This window comes from Motacilla alba, chromosome 15 (assembly GCF_015832195.1).
Source record: "Motacilla alba alba isolate MOTALB_02 chromosome 15, Motacilla_alba_V1.0_pri, whole genome shotgun sequence".
Classification (NCBI taxonomy): domain Eukaryota; kingdom Metazoa; phylum Chordata; class Aves; order Passeriformes; family Motacillidae; genus Motacilla; species Motacilla alba.
Window position 1 is genome coordinate 7303668 of NC_052030.1, and position 17866 is coordinate 7321533.

A 17866-nucleotide genomic window follows, 5' to 3' on the forward strand; every position below is an offset into this window, starting at 1 on the left:
TGCTGAAAGTGGCTGGTGCTACAAGAAGGTCTTGGATGTTCGACATTCAACTTTGCGGGGAGTAGACACATAAGAGCTTGGCACACAGCAATGAAAGAGGATGCAATCTGATTTGGCAAATTAGCCCCTGCGATGATGCAGTTGCCATATGTACCTAGGTGCCAAATTTCAAATGGAGCAGAGTGACCTGACCCTGACCTTTAGCTCTGAGCGCTAAATTCCCTCTCCAGGGAGCCTCTCTGGCCTGAAGCGTGTTTCAAAGCTGTGAAGAGAAAAAATGTATTCACCTGGGGGATATTTACAGCAGAACATTTGTTTTCACTTATGCTGAAATCTAAGGAGAGTTTTGGTAGAGTCCCTGCATGTCATTCATTCCATCAACAGGTTTTGCAGCTCTTCTTATGCAGGTGTCTGAGGCCTGTGCAAATCTCTCTGGCTGACCACAAGTATCTGATGAAATCTCTGTTCTACACAATAATTTGCTCAATTTGGGGTTTTTCAAACAGAAGCAAACATTGTCTTCTTTCTCCCTGTTTATCAAAGACACTGCAGGACAAGATAAGGAGGCCACCAGCTACAAAAATTCACCATTCTTAATAAATACACTCAAGAAGTTTACAAGAAGTATTGTAAATAACTTAACCCACACTTTGGAGAAGCTAAGTGTTTTGTTTAGTTTGGGGTTTTTTTAATCATGGCACTGCAAACTAGTAGTTAACTTGCTAATTAAAAACAATTACCTAATGGGTCATCAGGCAGCAAGTAAGACAGGTTAGAAGGAAGAATGAATGTTAACTAGAGGTAATGCTCAGAACTTTCTGAGCATCAGACCAGTGTTATGATACCCAAAATACAGGTATGGCAAAGAAAGGCAAAGGAAGGCAAGCGAAGGTTCAAAGACAAGGCAGATTAGTTAAAATAGTTACACAACTCAAAACAACTTTAGACCTTTACAGATCAGTTCAGCGATGAACTGATTCTTTCATGGACACAAAGCCAGAGATCATCTCAAACTCCTCTGGAAAGCAGTGTCAGTTCTAGAAACAACTGCCTTGCTTTTTGCCAATCCACTCAAACATTGATGGTTTGTAAACTTACCCAAACACTTTCAGACTCAGGTTGGCATGAAAGAGATTGTGGAAGTATTCAGAGCAAAGCTGAGAAGAGCTGCATGCAGCATTATGGGCCATGCAGTAGCTTTGGGAAAGGCAGCAGTATAGATGAGCCAGGCCTCCATCTAGTCAGCTAGCAGAAATACATCTTTATTTCAAGGAACTGAGTCACTTCTGAAATGCACCATTTGTTTAAATTACAGGAAATAAAGGTTTACAATCAGGGACGAGCTTGGCAAACTTTGTTAAGAAAAAACAATGGTTTGTACCATCTGCAGAACCTGATCTCTGGAAGGCTGATACATCCCTAAAAGCAGCAGCAAAAGATGAGAGATGGCTTTGCTAAACTTGTGTTCCTATCCAAGTTTCACATAGAGAACATCTGTTTGCACCCAACAACATACACAGGCATTTGATAAATACTTTCTTGCTTCTCACTTTAGGATGGCTCTCTAGCTCATACAAAATGTAACACTGCTTTTTATATAGTCTCACTTATTTCAAGTACCATAAAACCAGGCATGAAAAAAGCAAATGCTTAAAGATGCAATGTAAAGCACTTCAAAAAATCTGGAGAAAAATACTTAGGGTTGTCCATGCAATCTTAGTTTAGCTCTCTTTTGCACACATGCTGTAGCTGTGTTTTGTTTTCAAAATCTGGCTCCCACATTTCCTCAGCAATCCCTTCACAGGCTCTGGTTCCCCAACACCACATCAGGCCCACACCTCCACCCTGCAGCACCTGTCATCTTCTTCCACACTGCTGGATGCCAACAGGAAAAGCTGTAAGTGTAAATGGATGTGCTTTTGCCATCTACCATATTCGCTGCTCCAGATCTTTGCTGGCAGCCAGGAGAACTAAATGGAAGATCTCACTCTGCTGAAGTGTTTCAGCTGAAATTCACCCAAGTAATTCAGTCTGAAGAAGACTCTCAATAAGGAAATTCACAATGACAAAGTCTGGGCAGATTTTAAGCATGTAAAAGCAGGGCTTCATGGTATAAATTGTAGGGTAACCTTGACATCTGGCTTTCCTTCCAATCCTGTTTACAGGAGGGTGGAAAAGACCTCTGTGTTCTGTGACTTGAGCAGAATGAAGAGAACATGTCTCCAAAGCTATTCCAAAATAAACAAGGATAATTTGTGTATCCAGGATGACAGCAAAGCTTACCAGTAAGAAGCTTTGAGCAGAGAATGAAGTCAGCTGCACATGACAGAGACAAATGCTCTTTCAAGGAAAAAAATTTGCAGAGATTGGACGAGATTTTCCATGCTCCTTTCCATTTTGCCTTTAGAAAATAACCCTGAACTTTAGACTTAACAAGAACACACTGAGAGACAAGCATCTTTTACCTTGCCTTGGCAGCTTCAGAAGAATGCTAGGAATAAATCACAGGAACAAACAAAATAGTCATAAAACCCCCTTGCTGCATGACACAGACTGGAGCAGAGGATGCACTCAGACATGAGCAATGCTCCTGGAACTGCTATTGTGTCATTTCCCAACACCTCCCAATTCCTACCATCAGGCTAGAGCAGCAATTAAAGAAGTGGGAATGCTCTGCAAGCCTTCCCTGTCTGTAACAGGCCCACGTCCAGCTATTTATTAGGTAATCCAATTACTGTGACGTGACCTCCCTTCATGCATAAATGTCTAGTCAGGCTGCAGGACAGCCTATCAGCCTGGGTGTTTCTTAGGACACAAGCTTCTGTTCCTCTAATAACAGAGGTTGTTACAAAACACAGCTACTGCACACAACATTGCACCTCCTCTGCATCTCCTCTCAGCATTTTCCAGTTCTCTGAGAGCCCAACCACAGTGGGAACAGGTTGAGACCAGTCTCCTGCACCCACTTCTTGGACCATGCTCTCTTCCAGCCTCCCCTCACAGCTGGGAGGAGCTTCCCACTGACACCTACAGACCTGCCTCATTATCCTTCTCAAAATTACCTTAATGGCAATGCCACAGACAGCTGTTAGGCCTTCCAGGTCTGACAGAGCCACTCCTCACCTTGTTGGCTTAGGGGATCTCTTTAGAGCTCATGCACACTCTGCCTTCTCTCTGCTACATGAGCTACCTGTAGGGGGGACAGCCTTTTTGTGACCTAAGTATCCTTGTGAGGATGTGGTCCTTGGCCAGAGCTCCTGAGGGCTTTGATACAACACAGGGGTCATTTCCAGCATCACCAACAGAGCTGTCTTTGAAATCAGTGAAAAACCTGCACGACTGACTACCACGACCCAGGAAAGTGACACTGAAGAACCTGGATTCCTGGCTAGTGTGTGAGGCAAGTCCTGTTCATACTCCATTTGAAACAGGCTTTTTCAAGGGATGCAGGGCTTTTGCTTGGAAATAAGCCAAGGGAGGACCTTGGGCTGTATCCACTGACCTCTGATGACAGAGATTAGATAACAAGAGAATGGAAGTACTTTCAGCACTGTGTGCTGAGAGACATTATAAAGAGCATGTATCATGGCAATAGTCAGCATATATTATCCCCTGGAGAGACTATCCAGTGAGAAAAAGAGGCTTTGGTATGCCCCTGTTTGTTACACTGATTTTCCTGACTTTTCTGAAGGAGAGAATACTTTCCAGCTCATTCCTGCTCTGAAAAATGCTACAGCCTCTGCAAACTCCAGAAGAAAACTGCAGTTCTTGATGCTCAAGGGTCACTTCAAATCACCCTTTATTTCCTTTGATTTGATGTTTTTCACACTATGCTTTAACATGAAATATCTGATAAAGGAGCAACCAAAAGATAGAGGCACAGGAGAGGAAGATAAGCAGGTGGAAGAGCAGGTACACACCTCTGGCAAGTGAAAATGATAAATCCAAAACCACTGAGGGAGTTTCTAGACGGAACAGATCACAGCAGCCTGTCCAGTGGTCTGTCAGGGAGGGCTCACAAGCAACATCCGAGCCACAGCCACAGGTACAGAGCCTAAAGCTGCTCTCCCTGCTCTGTCTCTCCTTCACCCAATGCAGGCAGAGGCAGCTGCTATGAGGAACAAGGAATGTCTCTTCCCTGTGTGAAGCTTTACTGAGCCCTGGAAACATCAGAGAGGCCTTCGTGGAGCAGCTGATGTGGACAGGAATCGCAGTAATCAAATCACGGCGGTGGCTTCAATGCGATTCCCCCAGCACTGTACGAAAGGCCACCGGCAAGGATTACCCAGGACAATTTAATTATGTGTGAAAACAGCTGCAAAGCTTTATGGGGTTTTAGGGTTGTTGCTCTTTGGATAGGAGGGGGGAAAGGAGAGGGAATCAGACATGGAGCAAGCTGGCTGGGAATGACCTGTGATGGCAGGGAAACACCCTGCCATACACACGAGCAAACGATTAAGGGCTGATATATACACAGCCAGTTTTTCTCAAAGGGTCTGCTTTCTCATGATTTGTCACCTGGAATGGGGCCAGTGTGACCTGCTGCACCCCACATCCCCAATGTTATAAGAGATGACTGCTCATTTCCTGCACACACCTTCATCCAGAGAAAAGCCAACTTTGCTACTGCTTGCCTGTGCACCCATGTTAAAAGAACATGATGGCCTAAGGGACAGTGAGTGCATTCTTGCTGAGACTAGCTGAAATCTTGGTCATACTTAAATGAAACAAATCTTATTGCTGCCTTCGAAAAGGCCAGAGATTCACCCATGAGAATACAGTGTCTGGAGAACAGAAGGTAACAAAGTCCAAGGAAAAACTACACATTGTCTTTTAGACCTTTTCCCTCCTTGATTCCATTAAAAGGTCCCCGTGCCTTGTAAAATATCTGTAGAGGAAAACAAACCACCACAGAAAATACTTCACTGGGTATTACTCTCCTCAGGCATGATGAGAGCTCATCAATGCAGTCTGTAAGCTGTTTGATTTAAGGACTCCACCAAACATGTCTCACACAAAAATTACAATACATGTGGTATTTATTTGTTTTTGTTTTTATTTCAATTTTATTTCTGGATTCTACTTTGCTCTGTAAGTTATTTTTCTTGCATGACAAGCAATATCCAGTTATTCATGCACTGCCTTTTTTGTTTTAAGTTTTGACATTTTGCCCAAATTGAAGACAACAAGATGCTTCCTAGAGGTTCTCCTAGCTTCAATGAGGTCTCCCATACTTCTGGCATTTAAAAGCTAGTACATACTAAACCTAATACACATAAAACCAAGGCACACAGTTAGTGACACCAGCCACAATTTCCATTCCACATGTGTGCATGTTCTCTGTCTATGCACAATGGTGCTTCCAACCTGAAAACAATGCATTCAAGGAAAGAAATATGGATTTGTGTGATGGGATTTCCAATGGAGCCTCAAGGACTTTGGTATCCCTAGACTATAAAGAAAGTCCAGAGAACAGAATGCTTAACATCTCCAGCCTCCTTTGAATTCCCAGCCTTACTGAACGAAGAATAAAGAAAGCAGGAATCCACTAATTAAAGAGAAATGGGGCTTATTTGTCTTGGTTTCTGAAGTCACAGTTCTCCACTTCTGAAAACACAAGTTTCTCACCAGTTCTTTTCTGCCCTAGGGCTGTGACCTAAGCAGCTTAAATGATACACAGATTTTGGTCGAAATCTGCTCCTTATTTACTGGACTTCAAATGTGCAACCAATTACTGAATGGGTCTCGTTTATTGAATAAAAGTATTTAGGCATTATGTTTACAAAGGCCTAGAAACATTAAAATCTAGTGAAAAACAATTACTTTTACAGAATACATCTGCAAGCAATATGAAGTCATTTTGTTTTTGTAAATTTCTCCGTAATAGACTTATTGTTGATGTGGAAAATGTTCACATTGCAGCAGTGAATAATTTTGAAATGCCAAACTTAATAAAGGAGAAATTATTGCAAATAATATCACAGCCCTTAAAGAAAAAAAAAAAGCCAAAATACCAGTGGTTTCCTGACTAGTCAATCCTCTTCAGATTGGCAGAACCTCTTCAAACTAATCAGGAAGAGTTAGACAAATAGTTACTTTATTATAGAGGCTGTCAAATAAATCAGAATCTGGCAAGCAACTGTTTTTGAGCCCTGCAGCCGGCCTGGCTTCTTTTCCTGTAAACCCAAGGCAGTTACAACAGAGGCACGGATGTGTGTGTTTGTCTGCAGAGCAACGTGTAGGCTTCAGGCCTCTAAACAAAACTTCTTCCAATTCTGGGCCAGCATTTTTCTTGGCTTCCTCAGGTTTTGTTGTGGAACATGGCTGAGAGAAGAAATGTTTTCTAACCAATTAATTCAAGTCACTGCTGTTATTTTTAATGGAGAGCTCTGAAGCTCAGCTCACAGAGGGTAATGAGAAAATAATGTTTTAAACAACATCATCAGAGGAATTAGGCCACGGACTTGAACTACATTATCCAGTTCTCACCGCAGAGTTATTCTGCCCCCCCAATGTTTGCTCTTTACAATGGCACGATGAATGGGAATTTTGCCTAAGGTACAAGCCTGAGACACAGCCACAGCTGAAGGTCAGAGAACAGCGAGTTTCAGCACTCAGCCACAAGAAATGGCTCTTGTGCTGCTACAGCCCCGACTCCAAGCACCATCCCAGCGCCCCTGGGCTGTGTGTGCTTGGGAGGGAGTGAAAACTGAATCTGGTTTTAGCAGGGCACAGGCTCAATCCACTTCTCACAGCTCTTCAAGGATTCAAACTGATGCAGAAGAGACTTAGGTACATGATTAGCATTGCTCAGTCATTCTGCTCAATAGAGGAAGAAGAGTAACATTGAGAGGTAACCACATCACCCTTCCTGCCTCCATTCAATCCTTGTTGCTGTTTATCTGCCTTGGACAGCATTAACTTGAAAGAACCACAAGGTAGAGGGAAGGCAAAAGGGAGACAGGGTAGCGAGGGAGAAGAAAGTTTGAAATTATAAGACAGAATGGATTTTATGATCACTGGGGCTTACAGGACTGTTTGAAATGTTTTCAAGCACTGCTACTGTACCAAATATATCCACCAGCTGAACAGCCAAGAATTGTAGCTGGAAACTGCAAGATTGTCCAGGCAAGAACTGTCCTTCCTCCTACCTCCTTTACATCCATGGCAATGCAAACTGGCAGCACTGACAAATCAATTCAACACCAGTGACGATACAGACTAAGAAGGGGGGATATAATAACTTTTGAAGCTAATAAGATGGCTTAAAAAGATCCTTTTTTTTCTGCACTAGATCACATTAAAAGCAAGTAGCACAGACAGACTTGCACCTGCTTCCAGATGAAAGTGGCAGCTAGTGCAGTGCTATTCTTAATATGAATTAACTGCTAATACACATCTGCTTTAGTTCTAATTGACTTTATAGTGCTACTAAAAATAACTGGCAGGCATACTTCTCCCCTTCCCTGCGTCTCAACATGGATTCTCTGTCTTATGGATCCTAAAATGCAACACTAGAAATACAAACAATTACTAACTGCATACCATCCTATATAAAACATTTGTTAGGTTTTGTAAGGAAGAGCCACAGATTGGTCCTTGAAGGCAGCCTGTCTCATGGAGAAAACCACCAGCAAGAGATTGGCACCTCACAGCCCAGGGCCAACAGCACGGGCAGAGCAGAGGAGGTGCCACTGCTGCTGTCAGACAAAAACTGAGAGATGGGAGGAGACCTTCTTGGTAGGATATATGATGTTTTATGGGAACAAGCTCAATAATCACAGTACAAAAAATCTTACTTCCTTCAGCTTCACCTTCTGCAGGCAGGGTGAGGTTATCTACAAATTTAAAGGGGTGAAAATGGCTGCAGTCACTCAGTAACTGGGATCTGAGTGTCCATAATATATAGTGACATGTATAACATACGTTGGTCACTTCAGTCACCTTTGTGGCAATTAATAAAAAGAACAGACACCTTAAAATCTTTGTTGGTTACCAAAGGTTACCCTGTGCTTTTATCCTTGCATGATATCTTAGTTGAGTTTATATATGAAAGGAATCCCCTTCAATTTTAGGCTAATATTCTTTTATATTTATAATATTCAGGATAGCGACACATGCTTGATTACCTTTAAAACACTTATCATGATTCCATTTAAAAATAAATGAATCCCATTTAAAAGTGACTTGTCCCCATCTTCTAGTATTTATGGACAAGGACATATGGGGCTGATTTCCCTCATTATTAAGAAGCACGTCTGAGGCTTAAATCATTTAAATTATTCATTGACAGCAATTGGGCTACTCATACAAACTCCTACTTACAGAAGGAGTCCCACTGATAGACCAGTCAAGTGGATGAAGATGGCTGAACAGATTTTGGGATGCACAGAGCATCCACAGATACTGCTGACTATGATTAGGGTGAGGAGCACTTTTGAAAATGGGGCCCCACCTTCACTAATTAATGTAATTTAGCTGAGACTTTCAGCATGGTTGTTCTGAATGACTTTTTCTTCACAGGTCACCATGACTGAGGTCCTGAGGGGTGATCAGCAGCAGCTGGAGGAACAGGAGTGACTGTGCATCAATTACCTCAACAAAACCCCAGCCTGTTACCAGACATTTCCAGAGCACTGGCTTAGACGAGGCTTCCCCTTTTGGTGGGGGTTCACAGTGATCCTGAGAGCAGCCAGACACGAGGTGGGCATCTCTGCCCAACCTGGGCTCTGAAAGATTTCACCAAGAACAAAGCCAATTCTAAGCAAATGAAGAAAATCCTCTCCAAGCAGTAGAAAATGCCCATCTCTAGTGTGACTCTTCCTCTTCCTGCAATACTGAAATTAGAGACAGGAGATGGATAAATCAACTGCATTGCTGAGCTTGGACTGTAACAGTCCAAATAACAAAGGCTGTAAGCATTTAAAAATCTGCTATAAAGAGACTTTCCAGCCTATCACAGACTACTGTGCTCTCTGACCACCTCAGCACTGGAAGACCTTGAGCTAGCTGCTAGCGTGTTTCCAATCAGTGGAGTCACTGAGAGAACAGGAATCATCCTTCATGGAGAAAAAGAAAAGTTATTGTTATTCTTTGTAACGTTTTCTTTTTAATTAAAAAGACATGTTTCTTGCTCTCCTCAGAATGAGCCAAAGGAACATTCACAGTCGTTTTCATTATATTGCACGTATTGCAGCTCATTTCACAGCTACGTGGGCAAACTACTATTTTTCGGCACAACTAAATCATTATCAAGGTAAAAGCAGACAGTGAGCACCACCAACACCTAGAGGTTACCATATATTTTAGGAAAACATGGTCTAGCTCTTGGAAGAAGACACTTTCATATTTCAGCCATTTCTCTCTTCCCTGCCCAGCCCCAACTCTGATCCCCAGCACATCCTGGACTTTGTTCCTATATGTAATCTTGATGGTAAAGATATTTTTTTTGTTTCTGTTTCCCCTAAGAAAGGCAAAAAGGTTAGTAAGTCCTTAAACTCTCAGTTCTTACGGCTGTTAATATTTCACATTGCCAGCAGGGAAAGGAATTAAAACTGCCAGTAGCTATCCAGATAGATTTTAAAATCCCCTTCCCTCCCCCTTCTCTCTGCCTCCCTCAGCTTCAGAGGATATTTTCCCCGCAAATTGGTTTTAAATTAAGGAAGGTGATGAAGGCAATGTGCCGTCTCAGCATTTTCCCAGGTGCACTTAATCTAATTTCATTAAGGAGATCAGGACAGATGATCGCTACAGTTGAAACATTAAGTCTGTCCATTTTTGTATAAAAAAACCATTAAGTCTGTCAAAGTGTCGGCGGGTGGGCTGTTTATTATTGGAGATGAAGGCACGCTTTGCTTCCCCAATAAACTGTCAGGAGTAGTAAACCACAAATTAAGTCAGCTGCTGCCAAAGATTTAGGCAAAGATCTCCAACTAATTTTGACACAGGTGTGGCAAAGGCCAAGGAAAGGCTTGGAAACCTTGGAAACTGAGCCTGTTATGTGAGATATTTCAATCTGACTATCCAACAGTGGAAGACTGGGCATCAGTGGGTGTAATCCAGACCTGCTGATGCCTGTGACACTCCAGACACAAAGCTGATGGGAGCTGTGCTGCACCGTGTGCCCCAGAGCACAACCTGCAGAGCTCACCTTAAGCAGACAAGAACCCACAAAAGCTTCATTCAAGCCACTGCTCTGTTTTGAACTTGTGCACAGCTGTGACTGAATGTACATTCCTCAGACAGTCATACAGGTACCAAACAAAATTAGAGCAAACTCATGAACAGGCAGAAACTTTGTAAGGTCAAGAGCCATACCAGGAATTAAGCAAAGTTTTCAGATACTACAAAACCAAATGTGAGCCATTGGCTAAGGAGAACATTTTCCTTCTCAAGAAAAATGCAGCTGGGTGGAACTCAGTATTAAAGACCATAAGGAAACATTAAAAAGTGTGAAGTATTAACTGGAATTACACAATCTTTACAGTACACACAGAGAAACCAATAATGACTAATATGGAATCAGAAGTGACATTCTAACTTGAATTTCACGCTGAGGGTAAAGTACCATGTTTGCAGATATTGTGCTTTGAGCATCAAGGGTGGGCAGGGCAGAGGAAGGTTCATTTTCCCACTCCAGGTGCAGCCAGGGCAGGAACAGAGCCTGTACACTAGAGCTGTATCCTTTATTCCTGCCCAGGGACATGGTGCTGCACACTGTGCCCTTCTGTGTTACCTAACCTGGCCAATGATTTTGGAATACAGGACTGAGAAACTCTGCAAGCCAAATAAGGGCCTGCAATTGTGGCTATTGGAGCATGCATCCTCCAGAATTCTCATCTCCTTGGCATCTTTACGGTTAATTATATAATTCAATTTAATTAATTGAATTGCCTAACTCAGTTGCCAATTCCTATCACCTGCCTACTCTGTTATGTTATGTTCTATCTGATCACCTTCCAAGGAGTTCCTGCCATTGCACAGGCAGCCCTTTGGACTCAGACTACCTTACCATGTCATAATGGTTTTTCTTGATATGGGCAGAGAGCTGTACACAACTGTTCTCTTCTTTGTTGCCTCATCTGAAAAGTTTCTTCACAAGGTCCCTGGTAAGATAAGAAAATGCTCCTGGATGGGGAACTGGAACAGGGAGATGTTAAACAATGGAGAAAGCAGGGAGCCAGGGACATGCTGACTGCCAGCAACAGAACTGGTATTATCCTGTTGTGCCCAAGAGCTCTACATAAGATCTCTTCAAGCCTTTCATGTGAATTGATGATGGATTTTTTTTCAGCAAACTAGAAGGCTCTTCTCATTGTTTGCTCTGAAAACTCTTTTCTACATTTTCAAGAATGAGTATGGGCACCACAGACTGTGATGACTCAGCTTGTTATATACAGACTAATGTACTTAAAATTTGAGGTTTTGTCTGGATAAGAAAAAAACACAAAATCTCAGTAGGGGGGGAGCATATTGGTGCTGAAACTTTGACTCTGTTTCATTTTTTAACTGCATTCTTGCCTTATTTAAATATAGAGGTCAAGAAGGGCTATTATTACTAATAATATTTACCAGAGCTGTAGTTGAGAAGCACAACTTGGAAGGCTCCTCTCCCTCTGGAAGGACTTGCAGGGCTTAACTCAGCTGCCCCAAGTCTCAGTGGGAACCTTTGTGTCTGCTCCACGCACATGGTGGGTGGAAGGATGGAAGCCCAGGCCATGCCAAGTCTCTCCCCCATCTGGCATTTCCCAAAGAGCAACTGAGTGAACTGGGTATGCAGTGGGCTTAGAGGATGCTATTTTTCTGGTGAATCTATTCATGGAGAAGGACTAAATAAAACAAATTCACTGAGTGGTGAATTTTTGTCTTCCTGTATTGGCAACAAGATTACATTTGCCTGTTTATAGCACCCAAATCTTTCAAGGGCTACAAGGTTATTTTAAATTCAATATTTTGATATTGTTTAAAAAGCAGATCTGTTTTTAATAACAACACACAGATTGTCTGTAAAACAGAGGCTTTCTTCCATTAGGAGAACTAACAGTCTTTACCCAGTTATTACTATACAGCAGAGAGCTTTCTCACTAGTTTTCACTCCGTATCACTGGGTTTTCTGTCTGTAAGAAATAAACCCCAGCAGAAGCCCCGATTCTGTGCATGTATGTGCATGCACATGCATGCATGCATCACTACAGCAGGATGCCAAGCCTGCAGCGGAGCCCAGCCACACATCTCCACAAGGACATTCAGCACTGCTGTCCATAAGCCAGAGCATCCTATGGTAAAAACCACTTCAGCTCTGTCTGAGAACCCAGCTGGGAAGTAACTGGCAAATGGAGATTTCTCACTATTAGCCACAGCTGAGAACTGTCATAGGCTGAAGTGTAATGCTAACAGAAGTGCAAATACTGCCATGTGAAAGCCCTTAGTTCAATTTTATGTTTGATCTTTCCCTTCTGCTGCAACCAGTATGAATGTCAATTTCTGGGAAAGTACCAAGTTTAATTTCTCAGAGAAAAGGACAATTGAGTGATGGACAAAACCAGTTTGGGGACCTAGGTCTGGGTAGGCTTCAAAAACAGCAAATAACAGATTACCTAAAGTGGAACTAAACTTCCAGCCTCACAAAAACAAATCAGATGGAACCCACCTTTTCCATTGCCAGATAAAATGTAATGAGCAGAGGAAGAGAAGCTCCAGCAATAGCACTGGAGGGGGCTTTTCTTATTGCTAGGTAATCTCATACACAAACAGAGTGACCATTCCTGCTAGAGCAACTCCTAGGCCTCTCTTCATTATTGCATCCCTTCCTCCTGCTGCCTGATCTATGATTTTTCCTGTGGGCTTGTGGATATCCTTTCAAGGTCAACACAGCTGAAACAACAGTGATAATTTCATCCCCCAGATCTTCCATACAGTTTATTCTTCCCATTGCTTCTACTCCTATCACCTCCATCTCTCAGCCAAGCCCACGGTTCTCAGCACTCTCTTTGACTCACAATACTCCTGACATCAAAATATTCAACCTATCTTTTAAGTCCTGCGTATCTTCGTTCTCTGTAACATAATGAGCATCCTCTCTTTATCCACACAGCTACATTCTTGGTCAAGCTACCTCACCCTTCCTCTACCATTTTGTCTTTCCTTTGGTGACAGCAGATGTAACTGTGTCCTTGTGCCAAGGAAAAGTTGCTGCAAGATCATTTTCCTAGTCTGTGGCCTTGCTTCCTACACAGCTTCTCACTTCCTGAATGGCAAACTGAAGAGTCAAAACTTTGTGTTTTGACTCCTTCACAGCTTACTTCTTCTTCCCAACACTGACATTCAGCATTGCTGCAAACTTCCGTCTCTCACTGGTCTCATTCCATCACCCCTTGGTAAACTTTCAAATAAGCTCCTCCTCACTATTTACCACTGTGTCTTTTGCTACAGAGAATAACTTCCCATTCACAGCCATAAAGCTACCTGACTTTCCTCTCAAATGCCTCCTAAAATGTTATATCTAAACGTATAAATCCCTTTAGATCAATGCCTACGAAATCAAAGCTGGACAACAACGAGGCTGCTGGCATACCGAAAGTGCTGCTGTTGACAGTGTCCCCCCACTCACCTGGGTCCCTCCTCTCTCACCTCATCCTTAAGCCATGAGCTGTTCTGTGTTTCTACAGCACGCAGCAGGATGGGAACCCAGCCCCAGGTGGAGGGATCCCAGCCCCACCGAGCTGCTCCCCTCCCATCTATCCCAGGCTAAACTGCACCTGCTCTCCTGTGGCTGCCGACTTCCAGGCACCTCCTGGGACGCTGGCATTAGCAAACTACAGCCTGGCAAGGCTGATTCACTTTGCCACAAGCACAGCCTCAGGAACTCACTGGGCTGCTGCAGAAAGTTGTGAGAAAAAAATGACTTCAAAAGTTTTTGTCTCCACCTTGGATTTAACTTTGCCCGTCTCAGAGGTTGTTTGCTATAGCTAAAACATAAACTACAGAACGAATATACAGTAAACACTGACTGAACTTAGAAACACAGTTCCATTTTTTTGCGCATCTTACTTAGCACCACATTAAATGAAGAATGCTTGATATCTAACCCCTGATTTGGAGAGCTCACTTACACGGCGGGGCCATGTAATTAAGCTGACAACCCACAATTTCACACAGAGCAGACAGAAGTCCAAGACTGAAAGAACATGAACACTGAATTACTTTTAAAGAAAGAAACAGGCGCCTTTTTTTAATGCAATCTTGAACACTGTTATTAAAAAAATGAGAGCAACATTTTGGAGTAACGAGTAGAGATTACTCATTCCCTTGTTTTACACAAGTTGACTTTTGGCTTTCTGCAGAACACCATTTAACAGAGCACATTACCAAGCTGCTAGCCACTTTTCACAGTGATGCTAAAGCAGGTAAGAGACAATAAGTGGAACTGTTGATGGTTTATATTACTCTATTATGTTAATGTTCACTAAAGTATGCCATAAGCTCTCTCATTACATGTGTATAAACCAATTCTCTGTGGTGTTATTCCTGTGCTAAATGCTATAACTACATAAATCTTGAATTAATGGAGACTTTATAGTTCCTGAAAATGAAGGGTAATTGCTATCTGTTAATGCTGTTGTTGCTATTAAAGGAAGTATATATTTTCAGTAACAATGTTTATGGACCGTGAGCTTCACATCTCAGCTAGTGCACAGAGAAGAGACAGTGTAATACAAGTATCAGACTGACTCCCTTTCTCTCCCTCCCTCTCAAAAAGCACAGCATCATTTCCACAGCTTCAGCAAGCACCACTGCAATCCTCCTTACAGCTGCAGAGCCCAAACCAACGTCCTTCACTGAGCACAGAGTAAAGGAAACAGGATTTGCATTTCCATCTCGGGGAATGCATGATTTGCTGAGTTTCTCACTTGGTTAAATGGCTGGACAGCTCACTTTATTAGTTTGGGTATCTCAAACAGTTCTGTGAGAAGCACATGGTGACAGAATGATAGGTGTGAGAAAGTATCATCCCACTTACTTCCTCTGAGATTTCAGCAGTGATGCAGAAGTGAAAGGCTATACTTGGCCAGAGACAGTTCTCAGAAAGTAGATGGGCTTGACAAGTCCCCTGCCTTGAGCTCCTCTTCTCCAATTATTAAAAACAGCAGCGCAATGTTTGGAAACACTCACAATCTGCTGTGAAACTGTACCTTGCACTAAAGTAATGGCTCCTCTTTCTGATACACTGTACATGTGACTGACTATGCTCAATTGCTTTTCTCCCCTGGAGCCCTGCACAAGGGAAAAAAACCAAACCATCAGGAGTGTGCTTATATTTTACAATGCAGTGAAGGTAAAACCTTAATTTTACCCTAACATCTATGTTTGAAAACATTAGGAGCTCAATAGCCCATATACCAACGAACTAAATAAATAGTGGATAATTACTAGCATGGTACAGAGAGAGAAGTAGGGGGTGGAAAATTTCAGTTTTGCTTCTAGCTCAGTCGCTGACTCAGTTTGCACTTGTACATGAACTTTTTTTTGTCTGCTTTCCTCGTGAGTTTTATGCAGGCAACACTGACCCGCTGTTTATGACTAACAAAAAAATGTTATGCAAATCAAAAGTACATTAGTAATTCCTGCCCTGCCCTTCCTTAGTGCCAGCATGTGTAGGTGTACCTTGAGAAAGCTGGTTCTTGCTGACCAGGCAGCATTGCTCTGCAGCAGTGGGGAAAGAAGCCGACCCATCACGTAATTTGGGGAGGCTGGTGCTGGGCTAGGCACTGTGCTGAATCCTCCACCTGGCTGCAATAGCCTCGGAGCATTGGCAGGAGACACATTTTGCCATCACAGGGAGGAGAAAAATGAGTGTAGTCCCTCAGGACAGTCACACCAAAATTTTTACAGCTCTTTGTTGCATCAGTCAGGTTAAGTTTGAGACAAACACGGAATGAGTTGCCAGGGGAGTGCAGAATGTCAGGTACCAACACAGTGAGTCAGGCTGCCCCTGTGTTCCCCAACTGGAAGGCAATGTTGCCCTTACATTATCCCCACGAAAGGTTTGAAGCATCTTCACTTCAACCCTGGTGAGTTTATGTGGATGTGCCCACATCTTTGCTGACAAGAAAAACAACCCCACTTAATTCCAGAGACCTATTTAATAGGACTGTGTCATGTTTCACATCTCTGCAGATCAGGCAAGAGATAGAAAGATGATGATCTTGTGCTGCTCTCCTTATGAAGAAAAGAAATGTTATTATTAAGGCAGAGTCACCTTACGGAGAAGGTAGCTGGGAAATAGGTGAGCCTAGAAAGTCAAATTACAGTTACAGAAATGTAAAGAAATGTCATATTAATGGTAAGGAACACTATAATAGCCTTTCATTTTCTGTAAAGGACAGCAAGTTACCAGCCAAACACAATGCAGCTTCCTCTGAAGGTAACCTCAGATCCCACATTCTGAAAGCTAATCAATGTTGTTCAGATTTCAATTTCTTCTCTACAAGGTGAAGTCAAACCTAATCTAACAAACGTCAGTCTCAGATGTAATGCCGCTAGCTGGGTCTACCAGTGTAATTTAGATAATCATTAATAGCATAGCTGTATAATAAAACTACATGTCACTTACAACTTCATCTGAGCTTTGACTGGCAGATCTTTAAACAGTTTTCAAAGTGATTGCTTTTACTTCCTTTGATTGGGCAGTCTGAGAAACGTTTTAACCCCATGGTATCTAAGCTTTTAGGGAACAATATTTCACCCTCGCCACCCCTGCTGTCAGCTCTGCTGCTGTGTAACCTTGCAAGAAAGAGAACTTGGGGAGAGGGGAGGCTTCAGCGAGTGACTTTATACATATATACTCATATACATTAAAAATAATATAAAATAAAATATGTACAGTATCTTTCATTCAACACGATTTAAATGTTTCTCTTCAATCAAGCTGCCATCTCAAAACACAGCTTTTGCCATACTCCAAGAATATTTAGTATCCCATGGGATTTTTAAAAGAAGAAGTTGAAGAAACCCTAATGTTTCTAAAGCTCTAAGAATACTAACAAAAAGCTTTCAGAGTAGTCTCTTGAACTCATGGTAACCTCTGATGCAGCCGGGTGTGCTGCTGAGGACACAGGGCTACCTGAAGTCAGCCTTTACTTGTGTAATGCTGATCCAGGAGAAAACTCTGTGCCACAGCTTCTCATCACTGAATGCAAGAGACTGGACAGCCAAAATATAACAAAGGTTTGATGAAGAGCTGACCTGAGACTGACAGGTTTGATCTGCCAGAAGCTAGCACAGAATACTCAACTCTTTTGTATATTTGATTTTTAAAAGCATGGTGCCACTGGTGCTACACAGTGGAAGTTGTCTGTTCGCCTTGCAGAGGTGAACAAGAAATCCCCAAACACAAACTACAACCTTTCAATGACCAACCTCTGTATTCAAAAGAAGGTCAGAAAAATCATTGCTCTGTGATAAATATGCATGCAACACGACAAAACACTCCTTGACAGTTACCACACTGCCTTGGGAGGGCAGGTCCCATCTTCTAACTGATTACAAAGCTGACATCTTCAAAGGTTACTATATATAAAATATTGGCTCCTGACAAGTTATCAGAGGAAACTTTCTCTGAAACAGCACTAATGCTCTAACTCAGGTCTCACAAAATGCTCACATAATAATCAATAAAGACTATTATGTTAATGGGACTCTCTTTCCTCTAAATAGAAGCTAGTGAAGATCACAGAGTAGCTGATCTGATGCTTTTTCATTCAATTGTAGATATTTTTAAATTTGACATGAAGACTGGAGGAAAATGTTATTTTCAAATCCATTCTTATTTTGACTATCAGGGAATTTCCAAGCATATGAAATAAGA

The 17866-nt window shown here is 42.3% G+C and overlaps 1 protein-coding gene across 18 annotated transcripts in view; it reads right to left on the reverse strand.

Annotated features, from left to right (window-relative positions):
• FBRSL1 (fibrosin like 1) overlaps positions 1-17866 on the reverse strand; it is a 507461-nt gene that overhangs the window by 152527 nt on the left and 337068 nt on the right. The window lies entirely within an intron of this gene.